Below are 27,307 nucleotides of genomic sequence, written 5' to 3'. Positions count from 1 at the left end.
ATCCCACCACTAAAAGATTTTAACGACAAAGAATATAATGATGAAACAGTTAAAGCAAACCTCTTCAACACATTCTCTGGCACAGTCTTTGTTAACAGTAGTGACTTATACCAAACATTCCCCCAATCGTACCAACAATGAGTGCAATGACCTAATACACATAGATTTCACAGAAGATAATGTTGAAAAAGCTCTTCGCAAACTGAAACCATCCCTATCTATTGGACCAGATGGACTACGTGCATACTTCTTAAAAAGATTTCCACTAATATAGCAGAACCCCTAAGCATAATTTTTGAAAAAGCTTTCACGACCAGTTCCCTTCCAAAACTTTGGTCACTCGCCACGGTCATCCCTATCTTCAAAAAAGGACACCCCAGCCTAGTTGAAAATTACAGACCTATCTCTCTTTGCTGTGTCACCTGCAAAGTAATGGAATCTCTCATCAACCAATACATTACCCTCCACTTAGAAACAAACAACCTAATCTCTAATAAACAATTTGGTTTCAGAAAAAAATTATCATATAATTTCCAACTTCTTCACTGCAAAAACATATGGACTACAAATCTTGATCAGGGCAAAGCAACAGATGCAATCTACATAGACTTCTGTAAAGCTTTCGACTGAGTAGTACATGATAAACTTCTCCTAAAACTAAAATCCTACGGCATCTCAGGACCCTTCACAATTGTATAACTGCTTTTCTATCAAACAGACAACAAGTGGTCAAAATTGGCAATGCTCTATCAAATCCTGTTCCTGTTAAAAGTGGCGTTCCCCAAGGCAGCGTTCTTGGACCAACACTCTTCATGTTATACATTAATGATCTCTGTGACCATATTACAAGTAATTGTGTTCTCTTTGCTGATGATGTCAAACTATTTAATACCACCAACAATACAGCTATCCTCCAAAAAGACCTTGACTTTTTATCTGAATGGTCTAAAACTTGGCAACTCCAAATTTCAACCAGCAAATGCTCAGTCTTACATATTGGAAAAAAGAACCGTAACACTAAGTACAAGCTTGATGGACATTACCTTACTGATGACCCCCACCCTGTTAAAGATCTTGGAGTTTTCATATCAAGTGATCTAAGTGCCAAAGCCTACTGCAACTACATTGCAAAAAAGGCTTTAAGAGTTGTAAACCTAATCTTGCGTAGCTTCTTCTCCAAAAACACTACACTACTAACTAGAGCATATAAAACATTTGCTAGACCAATTCTTGAATACAGCTCAACTGTCTGGAATGCATACCACATTTCTGACATCAATTGAACGTGTCCAGAAATATTTTACAAGAAGAGTACTCCACTCCTCCGAATACAACAAAATACCTTATGACACCAGACCTGAAATCCTGGGTTTAGAAAATTTAGAACTACGCCGCCTTCGACATGACCTGAGTTTAACTCATAGAATCATCTTTTACAATGTCCTTCCTGTCAAAGACTACTTCAGCTTCAATTGCAACAATATATGAGCACACAATAGATTTAAGCTTAATGTTAACCGCTCCAATCTTGATTGCAGAAAATATGACTTCAGTAACAGAGTTGTTAATGCTTGGAATACACTACCTGACTCTGTGGTCTCTTCCCCAAATCCCCAAAGCTTCAACCAAAAACTATCTACCATTGACCTCACCCCATTCCTAAGAGGTCTGTAAGGGACGTGCATAAGAGCACAATCGTGCCTACTGTTCCTGTCCTATTGTTTCCTTTCGTTATATCCAATTAATATAGTTATTACATACTCATACTCATATATATGCTTATATATTGTATAATTATTTCATGCTTATGCTTATATATACTGTGTGACAAAATAAATAAATAAATAAAAAATAAATAAATTACTTATTACATATCTATCTATCTATCTATCTCTAACATATTTTAACCTACTGTATTTTATATAAATGAATCCTATGTTTCATTATATTTGTCCATACAAACTCTACATGTGTAGTCAATCCACTCACAAGTAATAATTACAGCCAGGCCTTCAATCCATTGGTGAAAAAGGTCTTACATTTATCCTTCCTTAAAGGATAGATTTTAATTATTCCCATCTATTGATATCTGAAGAAGCCTCTCTCTATTTTTTAGTTTACATTATATTTTATAGTAGAAGCATTTAACTTATAAAATTAATAGACGACATAATGTCTTATGCAAGACTACAAGGATTTCAAGATAGGAGTGCTAAGGGTATCGGATTATAGGGTCCAAAGTAATGAAATGAAAATGGAAAATTAACTTCTCATGAAAAAATCTGTGTTAATGCATACAGATAATTAAAACACTTCCTATCCAAAAGTTTATTTATTTATTCTATAGATTTTTGTGTTGCTCTAAGCAGATAACTAACAAAGTGGCTGACACAAAGTCATAAATGCAAAAACAAAAATATAAAAATGATAAAAAAGCAATAAAAGATATCAGGTAAAAATGTTCAATCAATGGAAGACAAACTGGGCTCCATATACATACTGTACTTAAAGCTTGAGAGAACAGGCAAATTTTTAAGATGCAAATTTAATCTTGTGTTTTTATGATATATAGTTACTAATGGGACATATTGTTAAAAAGTTCAGCTGCTAAGGAACACGAAATCCTCATATTTTGAGATTTCAATCTTATATCAGTATGATTAAAATATTGGACCAGGGTTAGGAAGACTCAGGTTCGAGTTCCCAGTTTCATCATGGTGTTTTTCTTCTTGTTTTTTCATTCCACTATCTTTCAGAGAGCTCTTCCTGTATGATTAAAATAACAGGAAGCCTCCATGGACTCTGTTGAGGATTGCAAGCTTAGCTTGTGCATATAAAGGGAGCTTTTTTTGGTAGACCTTGAGACACTCTGTTTGGAGCTCAGGCGGCTCCTTGTCATGTCTATGTTCTTGTATATAAGGATTGCTTCCATATTTAATATTTATATTTAATATTTAATAAAAATATTTAATATTTTTATTAAATTTAATATTTTATTTAATATTTAATAAAAAAGGCCCTAAGAGTTGTAAACCTAATTTTACGCAGCTTCTTTTCTAAAAACTCTACACTACTAACTAGAGCATACAAAACATTTGCCAGACCTATTCTTGAATACAGCTCATCCATCTGGAACCCATACCACATCTCTGACATAAATACAATACGAGTCCAGAAATATTTCACTAGAAGAGTTCTTCACTCCTCCGAAAAAAACAAAATACCTTATACCAACAGACTTGAAATCCTGGGATTAGAAAATTTACAACTCTGTCGACTTCGACATGACCTGTGTATAACACACAAAATCATCTATTGCAATATCCTTCCTATAAAAGACTACTTCAGCTTCAATTGCAGTATTACAAGAGCAAAAAATAGATTCAAGCTAAATGTCAACCGCTTCAAACTTGATTGCAGAAAATATGACTTCTGTAACAGAGTTGTTAATGCTTGGAACTTATTACCTGACTCCATAGCCTACCGTTCCTGTCCTATTGTTCCCTTCATTATATCAAATTAATATAGTTGATGCATATTTTTTTTACTTATATATATATATATATATTTTCTTCAAGATATGTTGTTTTATCTATGACAATTGTTTGTGTATACTGTTGTGACAAAAAGAAATAAAAAAAAAATAAAAAAATATTCATGCCATTTACAGATGACACGTTACTTATTATATACCACTCCACTCAATACTGAACAATACGATTCAATACACTCCACTCAACACTCAATACTTTTTTTTTTTTTTTACATTTATATCCCGCCCTTCTCCGAAGACTCAGGGCGGCTTACAGTGTGTAAGGCAATAGTCTCATTCTATTTGTATATTTACAAAGTCAACTTATTGCCCCCCCAACAATCTGGGTCCTCATTTTACCTACCTTATAAAGGATGGAAGGCTGAGTCAACCTTGGGCCTGGTGGGACTAGAACCTGCAGTAATTGCAGGCAGCTGTGTTTTAATAACAGGCTATCTTACAGCCTGAGCCACCACGGCCCAATACTGAGCCACCAATACTGATCCCAGTATTAAGGAAAGTGAGGCAGTTATTCCAAGGAGCAGATGCTGATTGGCAGAGGAAGTTGTGAAATAAGGGTAAATGAAACTGAGTGTGCATTGGACATCCAATTTCTGATTCAAAACGAACTTTTGTACAGCGATCAGATGGTTTCATTGTTATTGTGGAAATAAGATGGTCCTGTCTACTGTTACTTAAAAATGGTACCATAAAAATGGGTATACACGAAGAAGTTTTACAATACAGAGGAAAGTTGTGCAATATATCCAGATTTTGTTTTGTTCTTGCATTCATGCCTTGTGCTTCTGACAAATAAAATGACTTTAGCCCAAGCCTATAATTTTACTAGGCTGACATCTTGTAGAGAGACAGTTTATTTTTCAAGGGACAATTACTAAGCTAAGAAAAGAAAATGCTGTTCGATGCATTTATATTGGCTTCTCTAATTATATACATAGTGCTTTTATTTTTTCCCCCTTTTTCTTGAGACTGGGTTTTTCACTTCTTAAAAAATACCATTGGGTGTGCCCCTGTCTGCCTTTATGCTGGAAACCTAGAATTTCCACATGTGGTATCATTTACTTGTTACAAAAACAAATATGCTGTGGAATATGCTTGAAAAGAAATGTAGATAAAGCTGCAGGGCCATACCTCTGCAGTATAGTGTGTGAGTCTTGGCTTCTGAGTTGTTTCTTTCCATGGATGTTTGAGATATTTTCTACAGGGATTCCTTTATCTTACTTTAAAGAGAAAGAAAAGAAGAAGGCTCAAAGAGTGAGAGGTGGGAGAAAAAAATGACCCAGATGATCAAGAGTTTCTGATCCTTTGCCCATTCAGAAACCTAACGTCTTCAATCACCGCTTTGGCTTTGGTGGGTATAGCTGATGTAAGTTCTGATAGCATTCCAGCGAAAGCCAGATTTATAATGGGTGCATAAGGAAAGTCTGAGCAGTAATTGCTAAGCTATGAGGAAATGTACCAGTGGAATACGAAGGAACAAGGAAAGTAATTGCTTCAAAGGAAGCAGTTACAGAAGTTGCTGTGAAGTGTTCAGGGGCAGTCTAACCTAAACGTTGGTGTATAAGGGAAAAGAGGATGTTTAAATCCGTTCTCTGAATTGAGGTAAGTGCTAGAGTTTTATTTTAAAAAATCCTAGAGCAAAAAGGCTTATTCCACTGAGAATTATCAAGTATCTGAGGCAAAGATACTTTTGCAAAAACTTTTCCAAAAACACCACACTACTAACCAGAGCATATAAAACATTTGCTAGACCAATTCTAGAATACAGCTCACTTGTTTGGAACCCTCACCACATCTCTGACATCAATACAATTGAGCGTGTCCAGAAATATTTTACAAGAAGAGTTCTCCATTCCTCTGAAAACAACAAAATACCTTATCCCACCAGACTTGAAATCCTAGGCTTAGAAAACTTGGAACTCCGTCGCCTTCGACAAGACTTAAGTTTAACTCACAGAATCATCTATTGTAATGTCCTTCCTGTCAAAGACTACTTCAGCTTTAATTGCAATAATACAAGGGCAACCAATAGATTTAAACTTAATGTTAACCGCTTTAATCTAGATTGCAGAAAATATGACTTCTGTAACAGTGCTTGGAATACTTTACCTGACTCTGTGGTCTCTTCCCATAATCCTAAAAGCTTTAACCAAAAACTTTCAACTATGGACCTCACCCCATTCCTAAGAGGACCATAAGGGGCATGCATAAGCGCACAAACGTGCCTACCGTTCCTGTCCTATTGTTTTTCTTTTCTTCTTCCTATATATATATATATATGCTTATACCTCCTAACATTTACTCATATATATGTTTATATACTATATAATCTTTTTGTATGATGTTGTGACAAAATAAATGAATAAAATAAATAAACACACACTAGGTTCTGAACACAATAACTATTTAGCTTTCTTGGTATCTACAAGAAAAATTATGGTGAAAAAAAAAAAACCTGCCAAAATTAACTCAGGCCTATTTTTTATTTATTTAATTATTTTTTCCAACATCAAATGGATTGTTTTTAAAAATCACAATATTTCTCCAACAAATTCTTATTTTCGAGAACCTATGCTAGCAAAAGTATAGGATTGACAATGATAAACTTTTCAAATGTCAGCATAGAAATGTATGATAAGTCATGTGATCTACAGATAAAATGATCAGAGATTTGAAGGGGCTGATTTGAAGCTGATTGCCGGAATCAGGAAATAAATTTGAATACTATAACCTAAAAAAAATAGGTTGCCAAGTCTGTTGATGGTCCAGGTAAAGAAAGAAGCAGACAGTTTAGAAGGGCATAATATACAGCCTTTGAATGACTATTGTAAAAACAGTCTAACCTGTTCGCCACAAACACTGCCTGTTCCACCCCCCCCCCAAAACCCCCAAACCAACCAAACCAACCAACCAAAAAGTCCAGAACACTAAAAAAGCCAGACAATATTTGATTTTATGGTTATGTCTGCTGGGTAGACAAATGGATCAAAAGGAGGACATGTGCTTCCTTTTGGCTGAGTATCTGGTAATTTCACTAACTTTTCTATGTATTGCTTCTTCTGTCAAACAATTCTTTTTTTCTCTGTCTCTCCCCCCACCCCTCTCCATTTGAAGGAATTGTCCATTGTGTGAAGAGATTGGAAAAACTTGAAATCACTCTTGGCACCATGCTTTACTGATTAATTGTACTGTGTCAAAGGAAAAATATCGACCCACCAGTTTAAATACAGAACCTTATTTAAAAGGGGGGGGGCGGTCCAGGGTCTCTGTCTAGAACCTGGGAGAGTTCCCCAAACAGTCTTTGTGAATTCTTTTCATCCCACTAAATGTTTAATTCAAATTCTTAGCCTAATGTTTGGGGAAAACAAGGATAGTATCCAAAGTCAATCTCTATTCTTCTGATAGGATGCAGAATAAAGTCTAATGAGACAGAAGTTTAAACTGTAAAACAGAAATTTTTTTTAGTACCTCTGAGGTTTCTCTCAAGAAGAGAAGAGAAACCTCAGATGAAAGTACTCAATTCTTTTGATAGGAAGCATAGATTGTCTGCTAAATAATGACTTCTGTAAATGAGCTGGAGAATTAGGACCAGGATTATCTCAAAACATTATCCCCTCTCCCTCCCTCCCTCCCTCCCTTTCTTCTTCCCTCTCCTCCCTCCCTCCCTCCCTCCCTCCCTCCCTCCCTTCCTTCCTTCCTTCCCTCCCTCCCTCCTGAGAAGTGAAACTCAGTGATGCGGGTTTTCTGTTATAGCATGTATATGGTATTTCTCAGTAAACTTTACTTGCCCTTTAAACACCTAGCTTCTAGATCCACTTAATGGCTGTGTTTCAGTTTATAGAAAAAAATATTCTGCTAAATATGGACTTCAGTGACTAGGTTGATGGATTCTAATCAGAGTTATCTCAACATTTTCTCTATACAAGTAAGAATGGGATTGAGGGTGAAAAATAAATTAGTCAAATGGACTTTTAGCACTTGTGACACAAATCATCACAAATCAAGTCAGTAGTAAATCCGGGAGATAGTGAAAACTTTTAATCTCTCCATTTGTTCAAAAGGTTGGGTAAACTAATAGTGTTTTAAAACAAACAAGACTTTGCATTTAAGGCTAACCTGTAAAGCATTCAGTTAACTATATCTCTTTCTCCTCCTCCCCTTCTTTATTCTCCTCCTCCTCCCCCACTCCAAAGAATTTTACTTAATGAAGCACCATTTATTCATTAATTTAAAATTCCCATAGCATAATTTCTGTAGCATGGTTCTTTGGAAATGAATGGAATGACATATCAGGACTGGGGTCTTCTTGGACATTTCTTAATTCAGACAAGCTGTGTTAGAGACTCTGGTTTGCTTTCAGCAAGTAACAGTTTTTCTAACTTGCCTTTGGGCAGTAAACCAGAACATACACTGGAAGAAAAAAAAAACTGCACTGATTTAGGGCTTACCTTGAGTTGAAGCTATCTAAGGTCTAGTCAGATCAGTGGTAGGATTCAAAGTTTTTTGTTACTGGTTCTGTGGGCGTGGCTTGGTGGGCGTGGCATGGCTTGGTGGGCATGGCATGGCTTGGTAGGCATGGCAAGGAAAGGATACTGTAACATCTCCATTCCCTCCCCATTCCAGGGGAAGGTTGCTATAAAATCTCCATTTCCTCCTGATCAGCTGGGACTTGGGAGGCAGAGAATAGATGGGGGTGGGGCCAGTCAGAATTTTTACTACCGATTCTCCGAACTACTCAAAATTTCCACTACCGGTTCTCCAGAACTGGTCAGAACCTGCTGAAACCCACCTCTGAGTCAGATCTTGGATGAAGCTCTGGGTTCCCAATATGCAGAGTGACGTTCCGCCTTCTTGCTTCATTATGCAAAAAAGTTTGAATTGGAGTAATTGCTTATTTGGTCAAACAGGTAACAAAGAGTGACCATAAGTCTTCTGAGGCAAGGATTATGTTTGCAGCCAGCCAAATTCTATCACCAATAAAATCTGCTTGATCTGACTCACCTGATTGGTGCATACATGAAGTAAATAGTCTTGTTTCAATTATATGCTATTGGTAAAGTGATGGTCATTGGTGGTTATTCTACAGAAACAGCATAAAGGGCAATTATTTAATTCTCCATCTTTCAGTTGTTGAGGTGTGAAACAGGATCTGTAATAATGATAAGTAGAAGGGTGGCATTTCCTTTTCTTCAAACTGTAGATTACTGGGCAGGGATAAAAAAAAGAAGTAATATTATTTTCCAAGTATATATTCCTAGGCATGAAGTTCTGGTGGAGACAGGATGGGGCCCAACAAACAGGGAAATAATTCAGTTATGTTATTTCCTTGGATGTCAGACAAGAAATATAAGCATAGAAATAAGTGGAAAGTTGGGAAAAATGAATTGTGGGTCAAGCATGGTGTTGATGGAAAGTACTATCTATTTTTTTTAAATATAAACTGTGTTTATGCTCTGCCCTAAATAATCATTTGTTGACTTGAAATCCTTTTTTTTGGTAATTTTTTTATTTTATTTTAATACAAACAATCCATCTTCCATTAAACAGTGTGTCGTTAGGGTACAAATGTCTTGTGCAAACAATTGAAATTTACTACCATATTCATTATTAATCTATTCTTAAACTTATTGATATACACTGCATGCCTAATACTGTAACAATTCTCCTCTTAACTTATTAAATTCTATTAGTATATTTTTTATATTTCACTAATCTACTTTCATTTCTAACTTTCATATTTATTCTCTAACCATTGATAAAAAAGTTCCCATACGTTATAAAATTCAGTTTGTTCCTTTTCTTTAATCGCAAGTGTTAACCTATTCATTTCTGCACATTCTAATATTTTCCTAATCACATTCTCATCTGTGGGGATCTCTTCGCTTTTCCAGTTTTGTGCAAATACAATCCTAGCTGCTGTTATTACATGGATAATCAAATATACATTCTCTTTACTATAAGTTTCTGGTAAAATCCCCAGCAAGAATATTTCGGGTTTCAAATCAATATGTTGTTGTATCATCTTCTCCAACCACATACATCTTTTTGTCCAGTATTTTTTGGCTTCTGTGCATTTCCACCACATATGATAATACGACCCAGGTTGTTGACTTGAAATCCAAGAGAGACATTATTTTTTGCTGAAGCCATAGTGAGAAAAATGTAAATTATCCTGCAAGAAACTCTCACATCTATATCAGAATCCATGGATAAAAATTTATAAGGCCTGTGCGTATACTGATCCATTCTGAGACTTAAATTTTTTATAAATTCAAGAATGGAAAAACAAAATTAACTTCTTTCTCCCAATGCAAAAGCGTTCAACAGAGTCAAAACAGAGATCAGAGAAGGCTTGTTTTCAGGCTAGAAAAGAGAAAATGTAAAAATAAGGCAAATAAGAACAGAAATGACTATGCTGAATTAAGTAAAAGTATCTTGTTTCCCACTGTTGGCAACTAAGATATGCATGGAAAAAACCCACAGGACTTGAGGACAAGAATTTTCACGGCCTGTCGTTCCTTAGCAACTACATATTGCTTTTGATCCAAAATGCACTATATTGTGGCCATAACTAGCAATTGTCAGTGGAGACAACTGCTGCTTAGAAAACAAAGGCTCTTTCAGTTACTGCTAGAACTTGACAAAGAGAGTTGCCTTGCTTTGGTTGTTTATCCTAGTTTGCTAAGGGATGACCCATGAATGATGAACACAATCTCATGATTGAGTTGCAGGTCATTTCAGAAAAATCAGTCAAAAGATGCAATTGATGTCCTATGATTTCCCTTAAAGTTAGGAGATAGACCTAGGAGTTGCATCATGGGTGCAATACACAGATGTGACATACACAGATCTTTAGCTCAGAATCATACTGGTATGTGAAATATCTGTTTTCACTATGTTCTCTGTGAAGCTTCAGTCACCAGCACATGCCAAGGCTGTTTTTATCAACAAGCAATGGACACATTTGCATCAAGCAGAATGGTAAGACGTATGGATCTTATCAAACAGTTGGAATTGTCACTGAAAATGGAGTATATTTCATTTCTTATCCACCTTGATAAGTTGATAAGTGAAGTGATCAGAATGCATTTATTTTATTTTGAATTGGTTTTTTTTTTTCATAATAAGTGAACTTTGCAAGATCAATCTGGGTTGGTCACTGGGACCAGAGGTTTACTCTCCCAAGCTTTTGGACTCATGCTGGAACCCATCTTCAACAGTGGTGGGTTTCACATTATGTTACTGCAGGTTTGCCGTGCGCACACACGTCCGGTTCACACACATGCCTGCCTTTCGCACATGCGCCCAGCCTTCTACACATGTGCTTTGCTTGCGTATGCGCCTTCCGGGTGTGTGCGCCTTCCGGGCATGTGCTCAGGCTCAAAAACATGCCTAAATAGGATGGCATAGAGTGGGCAGCCCCACCTGCAATTTCTGCTATCGGTTCGGGTGAACTGGTTCGAACTGGCTGAATATCACCTCTGATCTTCAGGGAACTTCTCTCTACTGGTCCCGGTGACTGACCCAGATTGGATCTTGCAACATTATCCTGGGATACGTATATTTGCCTTCATTTGTAAGTGAACTTTAAAATTTATTTTAAGCAATGTCAAGTGTCTTTGCAGACAAACTAATTTACCTCTGAGCTTCCTATAATAATAACTATTTATTGTAGAGGTAATGAATTAGTCCTATATTCACTAAAAATGCAGAGTCCTTTTGTAGGCAAAACATCATGAAAGAGTAGCAGGAGATCTAAGACAGATAATCAGAGCTTCCAAAATCCTGCCACTTGGCACTGGCCCAAATGGATAGGTCATTTGATGGGCATTTGTTTTTTTTTCTTGGACCTTAATTGTCAAGTGATGTTCAGCAGGAAAAAAATAGCTTGATATAGTTGGTGAACATATTTTGGAGGTCTCGAAAAGAATCAGGGAATTATAGTCCAATAAAGTAAAACATCACTCTTTTTGTCATATAAAAATATAAAGGGTGATGATATCAATGGAAGAAGCATTCCTGCATCTTTGCATTTTATTTTCCAAGTCCAGGAATTTAGTACACTAAACAAATGGTAATGGACAAACTACTGCTGATCAGATTGGGTTTCATTAGTTCTGAACGTTTCCCAAAGCCTTCTTCCCATACAAAATATATTGCAAAGATATAAAGGTTTTAATGTTTTAAGGCAGAGATTAGGAAAAAAGACAAAATAAATGTTTATAAAGACTCACCTCTAACATGATCTCCTACTCTGTGTATGTAAGGTTGCCAAGAATATAATTTTAAACAAATTGAAATTTAAGATTTATGTGACAGTTCTATAAATCTTGGGATTATAGCTGCAATAACAGATTATGCAAGTATCTCATAACAGACTTTTTTCCCCTTAGCAATGAACTCCATTCTTTCTATTGGCTATTACAAAGAACTTGCATTTTTACTTATCTTGCTCTTTAAAAATATGTTCTGTCCTTTTTCCCTGAGTTGGTTTAACCTTACCAGAGCTTTTAATTACATCTCTCCTCCTCTAACTGACCACCCTAAAAATCCAAGCCCTTGCCACAAATCTGTAAAAAATGTTTCCACTGCAATGGGAGACAAAAATAGAATGATTCCACGTCTTTTTGGATTAATGCCTAGGAGAAACTATGCAGTGTTTGATTGACAGGAGGATGTAGCCTTTACTGAAAGCCATTTCTTTTAAAATACCCTGCATTTAGTCTTCAAGAACCTTCAAGCAAGTGTCTGAAGAAGGGGGTTTGCCCTGCCTCGTGGCTGCTTTCATCTGTTGCTTCTGCTTGAGTTTTTCTGACTTATCGTTCGATTGTTTTGGCTTTCCTGTACTCGTGGAACACACCAGCATTTTCTTAGTTGGGTGAGCATTTTCTTATTTGGTTTTCTTTAAAAAAATGTACAGCTGGAAAACTTACAAACATCCTTTAGTAATCTGGCTGTAAAATTGCAATTACAGCCGCTTTTCTAAAAGTGTATCTTTCTACTGTTCCCCAGCTTTGTCAATAGCATACTCTTAAGTAGAGCCAAAGAGCAGAAATTAGTGGTAAGTCTTGCTATAAAAGTTAATCAAAAAGTTTTGATTAAGGATTCTACTTTACAACTGCTCCGAACACTCTCAATATCTGCTTGGGCTCCAGTGGCATAAAAAGCCTCATAAAGCTAATTGAGTCATTAGGAAGGCAAAGAAAACAGAGTTTTTCCAGATGAGCTGCAGAATAAAAAAAATGGATTAAAAAAAAGGGGAAGGATCAACAGCAGCCGTATTCTTGCTATTGCAAGATTTAATACAAAACTTCCTGGTAAAAATTCACCAATGTAGTAACAAGTTCTGTTAATGCTAACCATCTTTTCAAATGCTGATAATATTACAAACCACATCTGCCCCTTTCTGCCTTTCTAAATACTCATCAGTATTAGAATAGATTGTCATATGATTTTTCAAAAGCATTTGTAATTTGATTTTTCTGTATTTTGGGGGGTGTCTTTTTGATAAAGGCATTTAAATCTGCTTGTTTTAGATGTATTTATTTCATTATAACTTTATTGACAACAAAAAAATGGTTTTGAAATACTGTATGTGGTAAATTCTTATGAAGGGGCCAAAGAATGAAACAACAGTATGCTTTTTTTTTAAAGTAAACGAATAACTCTCAAAATCATCTTACTCACATGAACAGAACTGAGTTTATATTCTGACTAACTGGAGATAATGCAGAAATGTGAATGTGTGAACAGGATATGTGTTAAGTCGGAAATGCCACCATATGTATGGTGATAGACAGTTTTGAATGTGTATGTGTGAAAATAAGATAGGCATGTGCTGAAAGAAAAAGAAATATCCCATACAATTCACATCTATATATTTTCAGAGAATTTTTTACTATTCAGCCATGGATGTATCTCTTTGCTGTACCCCATTTTTTTAAGCAAAATTTAGTTGCACACCGGATGATCAGAAAAGTAAGCAGGGTCACTTGAGTTTACTTATGGTTTGATAATAGTTTGACATGATTTCTCTAAGAAATCCTTAAAGAGAAGAAGCTAATTATAATCAAGCACCTGCTCTTTTTTCCAAATAAGTGTTTAAAATTCCATGCAGCTAATTCCTAGAAAAGAGGAACTTAAAAATGCTGATTTTGGGAGTTACATTTTCAGAACCTCAGAGAACACATCCAGTTCTCTTCCTTTCTAGTTCTATTCACATATTCATTTTGAATATGAGGGAGCAATATATGAGCAGACGGCAGGGCAAACAGCTTCTCTGTGGTCAAGATTTCTTTGTATTCCAGCGCCGAATCTTTCAACGAGATATCAGAAAGGTGAAAGGTCAGCCCCAAACACCAAACTACTTTTGACTTCATTTCTTCAGTCTACAGAAGTGTTTTTAAAGAAGGAAAATGAGAAAGTACTCCACAGAAGTCCTGCCCAAAATGCTGAATGTCCATTTTGTTTTAATTTTTGCTTTGTTCAGCCTTTCTGCTTTAATTCCTCCCCAGGCAATTTGCCCCTCAAAGGCGGGGAGGAAACCCCTTCCATTCTTCCCATCCAAGATAATTATTTCATTCAATCCTTCTTTTCTCTCCTTTATTCACCTAGTGGTGCTATCTGCTGAAAAAACCAAACTTTGTAAAGATGGCAAGGGGTTGGTTTTGCTGAGGAATAGCAGAAAACCTGGTAGCAGATTTTCAGATTTTCAGATGAGCAGACAACCAATCTTGGCTAGAGTGCCCAGCTGAGGGTAAGATCTCCATAGTCCTAATTTGGATACTTTAGAGTATGGGGAAGAACTGTGTGCCAGCAAAGGGTAGTCAAAAAGAAATAAGCATGTGTGATCATATCCTATCTTCCACCTGAGTCAAGGCTCAGTACCATTTAGGATTCCAACTAAGTTACCTGTAATATATGTAAGAAGGTACGAATCTCAGCTAAAAATGTTTCTTTTAAAAGTGTGACAAAAACCAATTATGTAGAGCTTCAAAGATTGTCTTGAACTGTCAGGCTCAAGTGCAGGGAAGACACAGTGAGATCCAGCTGAGTCCAATCCTCTGTTTGCTTGTGCCTAATGGACAGAATCTTGCTGAACTAAAGCTCTCACTTTCTAAACTACTAGCTATATCCCCAAAGGTTCTAAGGTGTGGCTATTGTGATCCTCTTCCCTCTCCTCCATCCAGCTTGGGGTTCCAAAGTCTCTTGAACTGGGCCTCTTTCTGGGAAAACTCTGAGTTGGCCAAATCCTCCCCCTCTGCGGCTGCAGGTGCACATTCCATCACATGAACTGTGCCTGGAAAATAACTGGCAGCTCTTTGTGATTTTTCAACATATTCCAGTGATCATGTGGTAAACTAGCGGTTCAACATCAGTTGAAACTTTTGAATTCTCTTGAAGGATTATTTCAAATAAAGCACTTTGCATTAGTCTGATCATGTCATTAAGCTATACACATGCATTATGTTGTTAGGTTCGCCTTGCTTCTTAATGCTTGCAGCAACAGTTTCTGGAAGTTCAAAGGCAGCTGTACTTCAGGAGGTGCTGCCAAAAGTGCCTTTTTTTTCAGTAGAAGTGAAACCCTAATCTAGAATAGGGTAAAACTGGTCTGGCCAACATTATTCCTACATGAGCTAGATGAAATGTAAGCTTGTATGTGCTCATCCAGCCCATTATCAAGCTTGATCTCTAACTGTGGTATGCAAGTAGATGGCAAGATAGTATAGATACAAATATTATTAGCATGCCAGTGACATTACACTCTAGATAATTTGCCCTAGTGCTTCTTGAACATTATTGGTGGAAATTCTTTTTAGGCCAAAGGCTTCACTATTTCAAAAGTTCTTACGATGCCATGGTCATGTGACATTTAATGGGGTGAAAATTAATTTTTGCATTTTTTTCAGTGAGGGGGTTCTAAAAATACTTGTTTTTAAACACATAATTCAAATCTGTTGTTATTTTTGCAATTGTAGAACATTTAGCTTGGTATGGAATATACAACACGTCTGATCATATACCCCACACATACTGCTAACTTTATCTCCTCAAAATTACACCTTGTGCTACAAAAATTAAAGTTTTTTTTTTCTGCGTGAGTCTTATCTAGCTAAGAAAAAAATAATCCATGCAATCATAAACTAACATCAGGAATCAATTATCTGAGTTACAAAAATGTTTAAGCGAGTTTCATCAAGTCTTGTTTTGATTCGTTCTTCGACATCAGCCGCCAACTTGCTTCTTGGCCTCTGATATAACCCTCAGGTTCTCATGCGTATACACTCTGCTTGCTGCCTCTGTAACCTGTTTCACACATCTCTCTATTGATTGGGCATGACGGGGCCACTGTGGTTCTTGCATTGGTTCGTGAATGAACGTCTTTATTTCCGCTATAATCACTTTGCACATCAAAGGTGGCTCATATACACCTTCAGGCCAGTCAATCAGTTCCAGCAGAGTGGATGTTCTGGCTTGACCTTTACCCAGTCATGCTGCCACCTTCACAGTCAGTATTAATATTTGTAGAATTTCCTCTAATGGCCTTCAAGCTTTTGTCAATGCCTTTCTTCTTCATGTAATTCACCAGATTATCTGCAATCACTTGAGCAGGTTTTCCTGTTTTTGAGCCTTTCTGTGAAATGATAAAATTATTTTCCACCCGGCTCACTGCACACAGAATAATGTTCTTCTTTGATGGTACTGGGAAATTGGTGATCTGAATTGTTTGCTGGGGAATTGCTGGTCTGAAAAGTTATAATATTTATGTAGTTATTTACCAAGCACATCTAAATTATATTAAAGTAACCACAATATCTTTGCAAGCCCCAAGGCATGTCACAATTTTTGAGCACCCCTAATGTTTGGAAATTGAAAGTTGAAAAATTTGACGTGCCCTTATGTGATAACATTATTAGAGGGAACACAAATTAAACTTGGGTTTTTCTCCCCATTTGGGACGTTTGGAGTGTTTTTAAAAACCAAGTAAGTTTAATAAACATGCTACAATTTAAAAAGCAAATTAAATAATATTGTTCTTTTCCTACAAAAACGTAGAAAATTAGCCAATAAAATAATGTCATTTTTACATGACCATTGCTAAATTTTGACAATATAATGTTGCATGCTCTGGGAATTGGAAAAGAGGAAGAGGGGGGATACTCCAGGATGATCAATGGTGTTTGGAAATGACAATGAGATATTGGAGAACTAATAGGGCTACACCATTCTCTTTCGTTTCTAAATACAGGTCACCTAACATTCAGTCTCAATTCTACATGCTGGCTGAAAGCCCAGTTGAAATGGATCCAGATAAGTGGTGTTTTCCAAATACACCCTCTTGTTCACTTCAACCTTGATCATTCATTCTGGAAATTGATTTGGCTTTATGACTTTTTTGCCAGTATTGCAATTGCTGCTAGGGGTATAATTTCAGCCCCCCGCCCAACTATAATCTATTAGAAGCTTAAAAGTACAACTAAATTATACTAAACAAATATGCTCTGGCATTAATCTTATCTATATTATTCTGCTTTTTACCAATAAATTGAGAGTGAGTGGTATTAATCCATCAGCTTTACTATAAAATGCAAAAGATCACATTAAAATATCCCAGCCCTTTTCTTCTGACTGCTAGTATAAATTTTGTCTGCATCTGTCTTGATTGCATAATTTGGTTTCTTACTAGACACCGGCATAATTTTATGAGGAACACTTGCTATATTGTTTGAGTTCTAGAGAGTAGGATGTTCAATAATGGCAATGAATCACGCAATGAAATTTTCAAATTTTCAGATGAAAGACAGTAGAGTCTTTTAGATTCTGAAATGTTGGTAACAAAAGTGGAATTGGGATTTCACTTATTTGAGATTGAGGGAAAACATTCCATTGTATGTTTCCATAGCTACATATGGTAGCCTGTACAATAAGAGCCTATGTCCATGGATATAAGCTGTCCTCTGTTGAGAGATTTCCCCCCCCCCCATAATTACAACAGGAAGCAAAGTGAAACATATAACAAATGGGGAGCTATTCTAATAGCTTGATTTTACTTGATGGCTTAGCAGATAATAACTTTGAGGGTGTCTATAGTATGTGACAACCCAGGTTGTTCATATGTGACTTTTGGAATTTATCTGCAGGAAGAGCAATAAATGGAGATCATACTCATTACTGGGGCACTGTAGCATGAGTTATGCAGACATATTTCTTCTGTCTCTGATTTGAAAGACTGATCACTGAAACTAGGAGTCCTGACACAGGAATTAGAGATGGCATCACTGGTTACAAATGACATACATGGCAACAGAGATGGGCAGGTTGCAAAATGCTCTTTCCCAAGCATCAGACCTAAGCATTCATAGCCCCCTCTGAAATGTCTTCCAGTTGCGCATCTTAAGGAAAGAGATGCAGCTTAAAGAAAGAGATGCAGTTGCTATTGAGGGCTTCCCTTTTTCCCTCTGGAAGTTGAAGGTCAGGAAAGAAATAGTTTAAACATTAATTATCCAGTTATTTAACAGTGTCTAATAATGACTGATTGATGAAATGTCTTGCTATAGTCAGGAGAATGTCTAAAAAAAATCAATGCCCCGCTTTTAAAGAATGCATTGTGCATAAACAGTACCAAACTTCTCTAACATTGAAAACACCCAATTCTTAAGTGTAATTAACATGAGATAAGAATATAATTAGCATTATTAAAAAAGTAGCAAAATAAAAAGGTGGGAATGGAAGGTTAGGGTAATGGATTCAAATGTGGTGGAATGCAATCAAAGAAAAAGTAGATAATCACACATCAGGTTGTGTCTTCACTGTCTCTCCCACTCTTCCACCAGCCTCATCTGTTTCTGAGAGTGTGAAGTTCAGGACTTTACAGGAGGCTGAATGTGGCCTTGAAAACAGAATAAGCTTGTTCACTTGGAGCCCTCTGGCTGTTTGAGTTGGTGACTCCCACAATCCTTTGTGTCTGAGAGGCAGAAAAGGGCAGTGGTCTGAACATCTGGAAGGTCCCAGGTTGCTGTCCTTGCCCTACAGCCTTTAACCAAGATTAAGATGTAAACAGCAGATTGTCTAACAAAAAGACAATTTATTGCTAAAATTATCAGTTTTATCAGAATATTGGGAGGATGTTGACAAAATGTTTTAAAAAAAAAAAGAAAAAAAAGAAGTGGATAAAATAATTGCAGGATTGTTTAGCCTATAACCTCTTTTCAAGTTTAGTTAGCAAAACCCATATGTGCAATATTTTAAATGTGCATACTATTTTTTTAATCATTAACTGCTTTTACTCCTGGTTTTTGTAGAAATATGACATGTAAATATAATAAATGTTAGGTCAAACCTTGATATTAGTGTGTTTTCTGCAAAGGGGGTTCTTATCAGGCTTTTAGAGATTATTATTGAAATTCTTCCATAAATATCTCCAAAGCAAATAAGTCATTCTTACGCTTGTAGGTGTTTATTTATATGTTTATTTTTGACAGGATCAGCAAGGCGTCAATCTTCTAAAGGAGATCTGGGTATACGTAGGCTAGGAAAAGTCTTGACAATATACCGTACGGTGGTTTCAGAGCCAACGCAGTTATTAGAGAAGTGACCAGGCTGTCTTAGAGGAATAGACAGAAGGGGACAGTCCATTCTGGGCTTTTACATGGTATCAATAATTCACACAACCTCAAGCAGCTTCAAAAGGGTTTCCAAACTGTGTGAATAAAAGGAGAGAGAGAGGGAGAGAGAGAAAGAGTTCTTTAGGCTCTATTTCAACACTTAAAAAATAGCAAATGTTGGTTAAAACGTTTTTCTACTCAGAATTTACATTGATCGGACGTTCAGAGTGAACCTGCAGCCAACTACCCAATGAAACAGTTATATTTTAAACAGATAAAATATTAGGAAAGAAAGAAACAAGAAACCCTCATATTTTATCTTGGCAAGTCTAGCAGACAAGGCTATTAAAACCCTCCTTTTCATCTCTTTCCCCGTCTCATCATTTACTTCCCTAGTTTTTCTGACCTGCTCCTTTTGTGAACTTGTTCATTGGAATCCTCTAGGGAGGATCACTATCAGGTCTAATCAGCTTGCTGTTACTTTACACCAAGCAGAGAGCAAATGTTTCATCTTGTTAAACTGGCAAATAGAAAACATTTTTTGCCTTATCCTCATTATCTTTCTGACGGGGAAGATGGCTTTTGCTTTCTTGTGACTGGGCAGCAGATAAAATGGATTTGATGTCTTGGCTTGGAATACCCTGAAATTACGACAATTACAACGGGTTTATGTAAGATTTTTCTCATTTCTTATTTAGTGGCCTGCACTGCCATGTGATCGGAGGAATATTCATGCTTTGTCCGATTGCAATGCACAATGTAAGCCCTGATGCTTGTAAAGGTTTTGTCTGTACCATGTAAGAAGATTGTTCTGGAGGAAGATATTAGATTAGGAGCTGTGCTAGATTTCCAGGCTGTTTGTTTGTTTGTTTGGAGGGGGGAAGTTTTGTCATGGGTCTCTTTTTCATTGACCTGAGTGCTGGCAGACATATAATTTTGGGATATCAGGGTCCCCTCCCACATTTTATCTTTAACCACACTTCCACTTCTTTCATATGGCAACAACACTATTTTTTCTTTTCACTTTAATAAAAAAGCTACATAATGTAGTCTGTAGAAATTCTCAGTAATCCAGGTCATGGTTGTCCCAAAGGTGCTTTTTCAGGAAGCAATTGGTCTTCTTTTGAAGATATTTCACTTCTCATCCAAGAAGTTTCTTCAGCTCTGACTGGATGATGAGGAATGAAAGGATTCATATTCCTTGCAGACAGCTGGTCATTTGCATCCTTTTAGAGGGTCATTGAAGCATTTGGAGGTTTATCTGTGTCCTCAGGGTCACCTCCTGGTTCCTGTAATCTGGCATTTTTTGCTCTGGAAATCCATTTCTATTCCCACACCATTCAAAGGGTGTTCATCCCAAATTATATAGCTAAAAGTCTGTAGAGATTCTCAATCATTCAGGTCATGGTTGTTCTAAAGGTGCTTTTTCAGGAGGCAACTGGACTTTTTTCTTTTGAAGACATAATGTAGTAATGCTACACAATGCTACATAATATAGTAAGATTCGTTTTCATATACTGATCAGAAGTACCCTTTTAAGGTTTAACGTTTTAAGGTTTAAGTAGAGTAAACATGTATTCCTATGTGCATGCAAGGTTCAAAGGCCTGATTTTACTCTTTTCCAGAAGAAACTGTGGTTGTATGTAATGATACAATCATGTGATGTTATTATTTTCTTTTTCCCTCTAACACAAGGCCCAGGTGGCTTCACCTGTTTTCTGAAGCCCCTCTCAGGTAGGGAACCTGTTGAAGGGAGAGAAATTCTCCCCTTGTCCCATTGGATACTAATCCAGGAAGGGATTGTACTCACACATTCCACATTACAATGCTTCAAAACATAATTAGGGATCATGATAAATCTCTTTTCTGTGATGAAGGGAAGGAATAAATAGCATGGTAAAAAAGATATTGTGATGAATTCCATGTAGCTCTCAAGCATAAACCATTTAAAAATAGATTTTTAAAAGAATAACAAGAAATAAGAGAAAATTGGTTGTGTGACTGTGTGTATGTGTGTATGTGTAAGAAAGAGCATCCTTCCTGAAGTCCATATAGCCCTACTCTTTTCAGAGGACCTGAAAGATCCAGTTTTCCACAGCTGCTAGGCTGGATCAATAGAGAACCTGCTAAATGGTGTGTATTTGGGTTTGTCTTGGTCTCCAACATGATTGCATGAATTGTTGTAATACTTATTTTTCATATCCTTCCTTATAAATCCTCTATAAGCCAGTCAGAATCACTTGGCAATTGGATGGCCTTAAAAAGTCAGAGACATTAAGGTGCTTCCAAATTGAAAGGATTAGCTAGTGACATCACTGTTGCCAGAGGGATGTCTGTGGGGGCTCCTTTTATGACTTCATCAAAGAGCTGGAGCAAGAGACAGGAGCTCACCTCACTCCGCAGCAGCACTCAGGTCTCAAACACAGATTTGCTAACCTCCAATCCACTGTCCTAACCATATTAACCACAGTGCTCTTTATTTCTCTCCAATAAGTGATAAGATTACAAGAGGGCTAAGCATTCCTTCTCCCCTGTGTGACATTCTTACAACCTTTGTTTTTATAGCATTTGCAGTGGTTTTGTAGTTTTTACACTTTGGAAAGATAGATGGGTGGAATGTCTATGCTACTCCTATCACAGGCTTTGAGTAAATTTGGCATGTATTCTTTACATTGTTTTATCTCGTGAGCCACATTATTGTCCTAAAAATAATTATTTTAAAGAAATCAACAATTTAAGTAAATTGAATTGATTAACTAAATAAAATAATTAACTTTCCATTAGTTAATTTTAAAATAAATTTGTTAGCCTATATAGACTCTGAAATTAATACCTATCAGCTAGTATAACAAAATTATTTTCATACTTTTTAATCTTGTTTTTCTTTATTTACAACTGTTTCCCTCCAATCTTTCTTTTAAGTGATACCAATAGTGATAATAGCTTTCTTATTGCAATAAGAAAATTGTTTGGTGTAATTACAGCTAATACTTAAAAGTCACAAAAATAATTTCAAGCAGAATAACAGCAATGTAATTATTAGCCCGTACCATTAATTGATGTAAAATTCATCTGAATGTGCTTGAAGATATACAGTAAACACTAGCTGTATTTAGTCTAATCTCATGGAAAGAGGTTAAGGCAATTATTTTATGAATAAAATTGTTTCCTCTAGGAATGATTTTGCATAGTGGATTTTAGTACCATTTATACAACTGTGTGCCAAAAAAGGCTCTATAACTGTTATGCTTTGAAGACTCATTCTTTCCATAATTCCATTTTCAAATTTACTAATCTTAAATTTACTAAATTTAATTTAATTTTAAATTTACTAATCCATCACCAATCTCTTTCCACTTATGACTGTATGACTGTAACTTTGTTGCTGGCAATCCTTATGATTTATATTGATATATTGACCATCATTTGTGTTGTAAATGTTATACCTTGATGAACGTATCTTTTCTTTTATGTACACTGAGAGCATATGCACCAAGACAAATTCCTTGTGTGTCCAATCACACTTGGCCAATAAAAAATTCTATTCTATTCTATTCTATTCTATTCTATTCTATTCTATTCTATTCTATTCTATTCTATTCTATTCTAAAGGTTTTTAGAAATAAGTGAGAATAAGACTTCTATTTTTGACAGCTAATATGATTTTTGGAAAAATGAACATGGTTTAGAAGTGCATTCAAGAAAAATAATAATATAATGTAATATAGCGTAACAAACATTTATATTTATATTGCATCATATATCATATCATAGCCTTTATCATCATCATCATTTTAGCCATAGCTAGTACAGGATGAAGGCCTCTTCTGCATGTTTTCAACCAATACAGTCCTGAGCTTTCTTTTGCCAATTGGGCCTACAATACTTAATTTTTATATGAATAGGTAATTGCAATTCTTTCACTATGATTAAAGTATTTTTTTCACACAATCAAAAAGACTCTCTTGGAACAGCCCAAACAATAAACAATGTCATTTGCATTTGCTTTATTACATACCAAGGTCAATATGCTTCTAAGGTTTAGCTTGATCTTGAATTGCTTAATACTCTGGCCGGTTTAGCTCAGGCTGGTAAGGCCTGTTATTAAGAACACAAAAGCCTGCAATTACTGCAGGTTTGAGCCCGGCCCAAGGTTGACTCAGCCTTCCATCCTTTATAAGGTAGGTAAAATGAGGACCCAGATTGTTGGGGGGGCAATAAGTTGACTTTGTAAAAATATACAAATAGAATGAGACTATTGCTTTATACACTGTAAGCCGCCCTGAGTCTTCGGAGAAGGGCGGGGTATAAATGTAAACAAAAAAAAAAAAGGCTACATATACTTGGAATTCTGGGTTGGACTCTCCTTATTGTAATTGTCTTGCCTATTGATGCTCTTGACTTGTTTGAGCATGCACTTTTGTTTGGAAGTCCTGAGATAAGACATGTTAGCCCCTGCTTATGGGCTTTTATCTGGTGGGACACAATGAGAATAGAACACTAGAATTGACTTTCTTACATTTGATTGTTTTGAAGATATAGTTAACAGGCAAGCGCTGCAGATGACTTTACTCAGTCTGGACCTCTTTCTGTTAGATACAACTTCCACCTGGATCATTCGGTATATCTTTTCTTAATCATTTGTCAATCTCTATAAATAATAATCCTCCAAATGAAACTCAGATACCCACTAATTGGATGTTTAAATTCAAGCAAATAGCATTAAGCATGCAGTGAAATGGAAATGCCCGATGACCTTGGATCTGTAAAATACAATGAGACCATATGCTAACAGCTTTTTACGAGACCTCACTGGCTCTGGCGAATGGCTAAATCATTATTCATTTCTCATGATGATACCAGGCAGAACTGTGGAACAGATGGTGTTGAGCACTGATGAAAGAATGCATTGCTTGGCAGGAGCAAGCATGGGTTTATCAAGAGTAAGATATACATGATAAATCTGATGAAGGGACCAGTTTAGTTGGACATGGGAATATGGTACTCATGATATGCTTTGATCTCAGTAAAACATTTGATAAAACCTGCCATTAGATCCAGTTTTCTCTACTTTCGCTGGTAACATGCGGGCTGGGCCATGCAACCACCGATAGATGCACCACTGATGTCATCTAAATCAATGGGTGCACTTCAAGCTGGAAATAAGTATTGAGTGGTGTACCACAGAGATCTGTTGAAGGAAATGTGCTGTAAGACATGGTTATGATTTGGATAGTTATCAGATTTGGAAATGACACAGACAAGATAGTAAACCCCTCAAGGGACAATGATTTAGGAGGATCTTTCTTGACAAGTTGGAATAATGGGCAGATATTATTTTAAGTGGAAAAATACAAAGTCCTCCAGGTGAAGAGACAGTGCTGCTCATGGGAAAACACAATATACTGTAAATCAGGGGCTAATGTTGCACAAGCACAACCAAAGCCTGAGGCTACTCAAGCATGCTGATATTATTTTATGCAGTGTGGAGGCTCTCTTGCAACAAGACATAATTGTTCACAGACCATCACCTAGGAGAAAGATGAATGCACGGCACACTAAGGTTAAGCTAAGACACTAAAAAGAGAAAAAAAGAAATCTGCACCATATATTCTCCTTTGGAGTTACTTGTTTGATTCTCAGTAATAATTCTCAGGAGAACCTTAATGGACGCACACTCCAGTATGGAAAGGACACAAGAATTTTGCATAATATTAAAATGAATAGAAGAACAAAATATAGTTCTACCTTCACCTTGAGAATAATTGCAGGTATTCCTATACAATATCTGTTTTCACCACCCAGGTCTCACAATCATACTTGCAATATCCTGGATGATTGCCCTGGATCATTACTGAGTCTTTCATCTGCACCTCTATAACTGGTTTGGTTTTGCAACCCAACAAGACAGACACAGACTTCAGAGGATAATTAGAACTGCAGAAAAAACAATTTCTACCAACCTGCCTTCCATTGAGGATCTGTATACTGCACGAGTCAAAAAGAGGGCTTTAAAAATATTTACAGACCCCTCACATCCTGGACATAAACTGTTTCAACTCCTACCTTCAAAACAATGCTATACAGCACTGCACTTCAGAACAACTGCACCAAGACAAATTCCTTGTGCGTCCAATCACACTTGGCCAATAAAATTCTCTTCTCTTCTCTTCTCTTCTCTTCTCTTCTCTTCTCTTCTCTTCTCTTCTCTTCTCTTCTCTTCTCTTCTCTTCTCTTCTCTTCTCTTCTCTTCTCTTTTATGGGTACATTATTCCTTGAGTGTATCAGCACCCACTCCAAGAAGTTTACCACAAAAATGCTTCAGTGATCACTCTGTTCTCATCTTCATCCTTTTCTCAAGGAGTGCCTTTATCCAGTATATAAGAGAGTGACAAAGCCCTGCCTCAATTTGAGCATTAATAACAAAGAGCAATGGTATTGACCTTAGGAGAGAGGGGTAAAGAAAAGGGGATGAGGCAAGCATTAGAGAAGTGGTCCCCAACTTTTTTGGGCACCAGGGACTGGTTCCGTGGAGACAGGTTTTTCCATGAACCGGAGAAGGTGTGAAGGGTTGGGGAGCTCTGAGTTAAACAACTGAACTGATCTGAGCTACTTTGAGATTGGATTTTAAACACTTGCACATCCATAGGCATTAATGGAGAAGCATCACAATATCTACAGCTGGTTTATTTTTAGGGAGACTGGGATGAGATCCTAACACAGATAGTAAGCTCTCAGCCAGACATTATCAATGCTAAGTTTCAGCTGACTCTCTTGAAAAGTGACAGATTGACGATAACTCTTGAAATATTCAGAAATTCAAAAGCACTTTTATCTTAGGCTCATTTAACTCAGAAAATGGACCTTCATGTCTTCTATTCACTTCTGGTCCACCACAAACACAGCCTTCTTCTGTATTTTTCTGCTCTGAAAGTAGTATCTTTCTGCTTTTCTACAAAAGTAGAGTTTTCTGGCTTGTGCTGGCTGGCATATTGTTGCTGTTTCGTTTGCTGCTATCCTTTACTTTCTCCTAGAAAAAGTTCCTGCACTTTGATAGGCTTCTGGGTTGAGACAGGAATTCCCCTTCACTGTATCAGCCCAGCTTTGGAAGAAGTACCGGTACTCATTTTATAATAATAACAGAGTTGGAAGGGACCTTGGAGGTCTTCTAGTCCAACCCACTGCCCGGGCAGGAAACCCTACACCATTTCAGACAAATGGTTATCCAACATTTTCTTAAAAATTTCCAGTGTTGGAGCATTCACAACTTCTGCAGGTAAGTTGTTCCACTGATTAATTGTTCTGTCAGGAAATTTCTCCTTAGTTCTAAGTTGATTCTCTCCTTGATTGGTTTCCACCCATTGCTTCTTGTTCTACCTTCAGGTGCTTTGGAGAATAGTTTGATTCCCTCTTCTTTGTGGCAACCCCTGAGATATTGGAACACTGCTATCATGTCTCCCCTAGTCCTTCTTTTCATTAAACTAGACATACCGAGTTCCTGCAATCGTTCTTCATATGTTTTAGCCTCCAGTCCCCTAATCATCTTTGTTGCTCTTCTCTGCACTCTTTCTAGAGTCTCAACATCTTTTTTTACATTGTGGCGACCAAAACTGAATGCAATATTCCAAGTGTGGCCTTACCAAGGCATTATAAAATGGTATTAACACTTCACGTGTTCTTGATTCTATCCCTCTGGATAGAATCCCTTTATTACTATATAGATACACAAATAGATTTTGACAAAAGGTCAGTGAAAAATTCAGCAGCCCAGAAAAGGATAAATATTAAAAAATGTTTTGGGTGGAATTTCAACCAAAGACATTCTGCATACCGGACAAGTGTTATAATCATTGAAATATCAATAATGAAACCAGTAGTAGATCTTGAAGAAAAGCTACAGAAATGTAAGGAGGGAAATTTTAAAACTGGCTGTCGTGCCTGCAAATATGTACATTTTGATGCTTCAACTTTATACAGTATACAGTACATACATTTAATGTAATTTTGCATACATATATTTTATGGGTGTCTACAGTTATACATCTACACATCTCCAGACACGCCAGAGGGAGGAAGAGAGTGTGTGTCTATATTTCTAGAAAGATACTTGCCTAGAAAGTTGGGAGGACATTGCAGCATGCATGTGTCC

At 36.6% G+C, this 27,307-nt stretch overlaps 1 protein-coding gene across 2 annotated transcripts in view; it reads left to right on the top strand.

The window, feature by feature from the left end:
* The first annotated feature begins 12,061 nt into the window (after window positions 1–12,061).
* Window positions 12,062–27,307, top strand: part of INSC (INSC spindle orientation adaptor protein) — a 143,225-nt gene continuing 127,979 nt past the window's right edge. The window contains exons 1-2 of one of the 2 annotated variants that reach the window (XM_058159135.1): window positions 12,062–12,431; window positions 14,168–14,309. The gene's annotated coding sequence lies outside the window, so the exon portion shown is untranslated. The remainder of the gene's footprint in view (window positions 12,432–14,167; window positions 14,310–27,307) is intronic. The other variant, XM_058159126.1, reaches the window with a different exon arrangement.

The sequence above is a fragment of the Ahaetulla prasina genome, chromosome 1 (genome assembly GCF_028640845.1).
Source record: "Ahaetulla prasina isolate Xishuangbanna chromosome 1, ASM2864084v1, whole genome shotgun sequence".
NCBI classification, from domain to species: domain Eukaryota; kingdom Metazoa; phylum Chordata; class Lepidosauria; order Squamata; family Colubridae; genus Ahaetulla; species Ahaetulla prasina.
The sequence above is the reverse complement of the archived record's forward strand: the minus strand, read 5'-3'. Positions and strand labels throughout refer to the sequence as shown.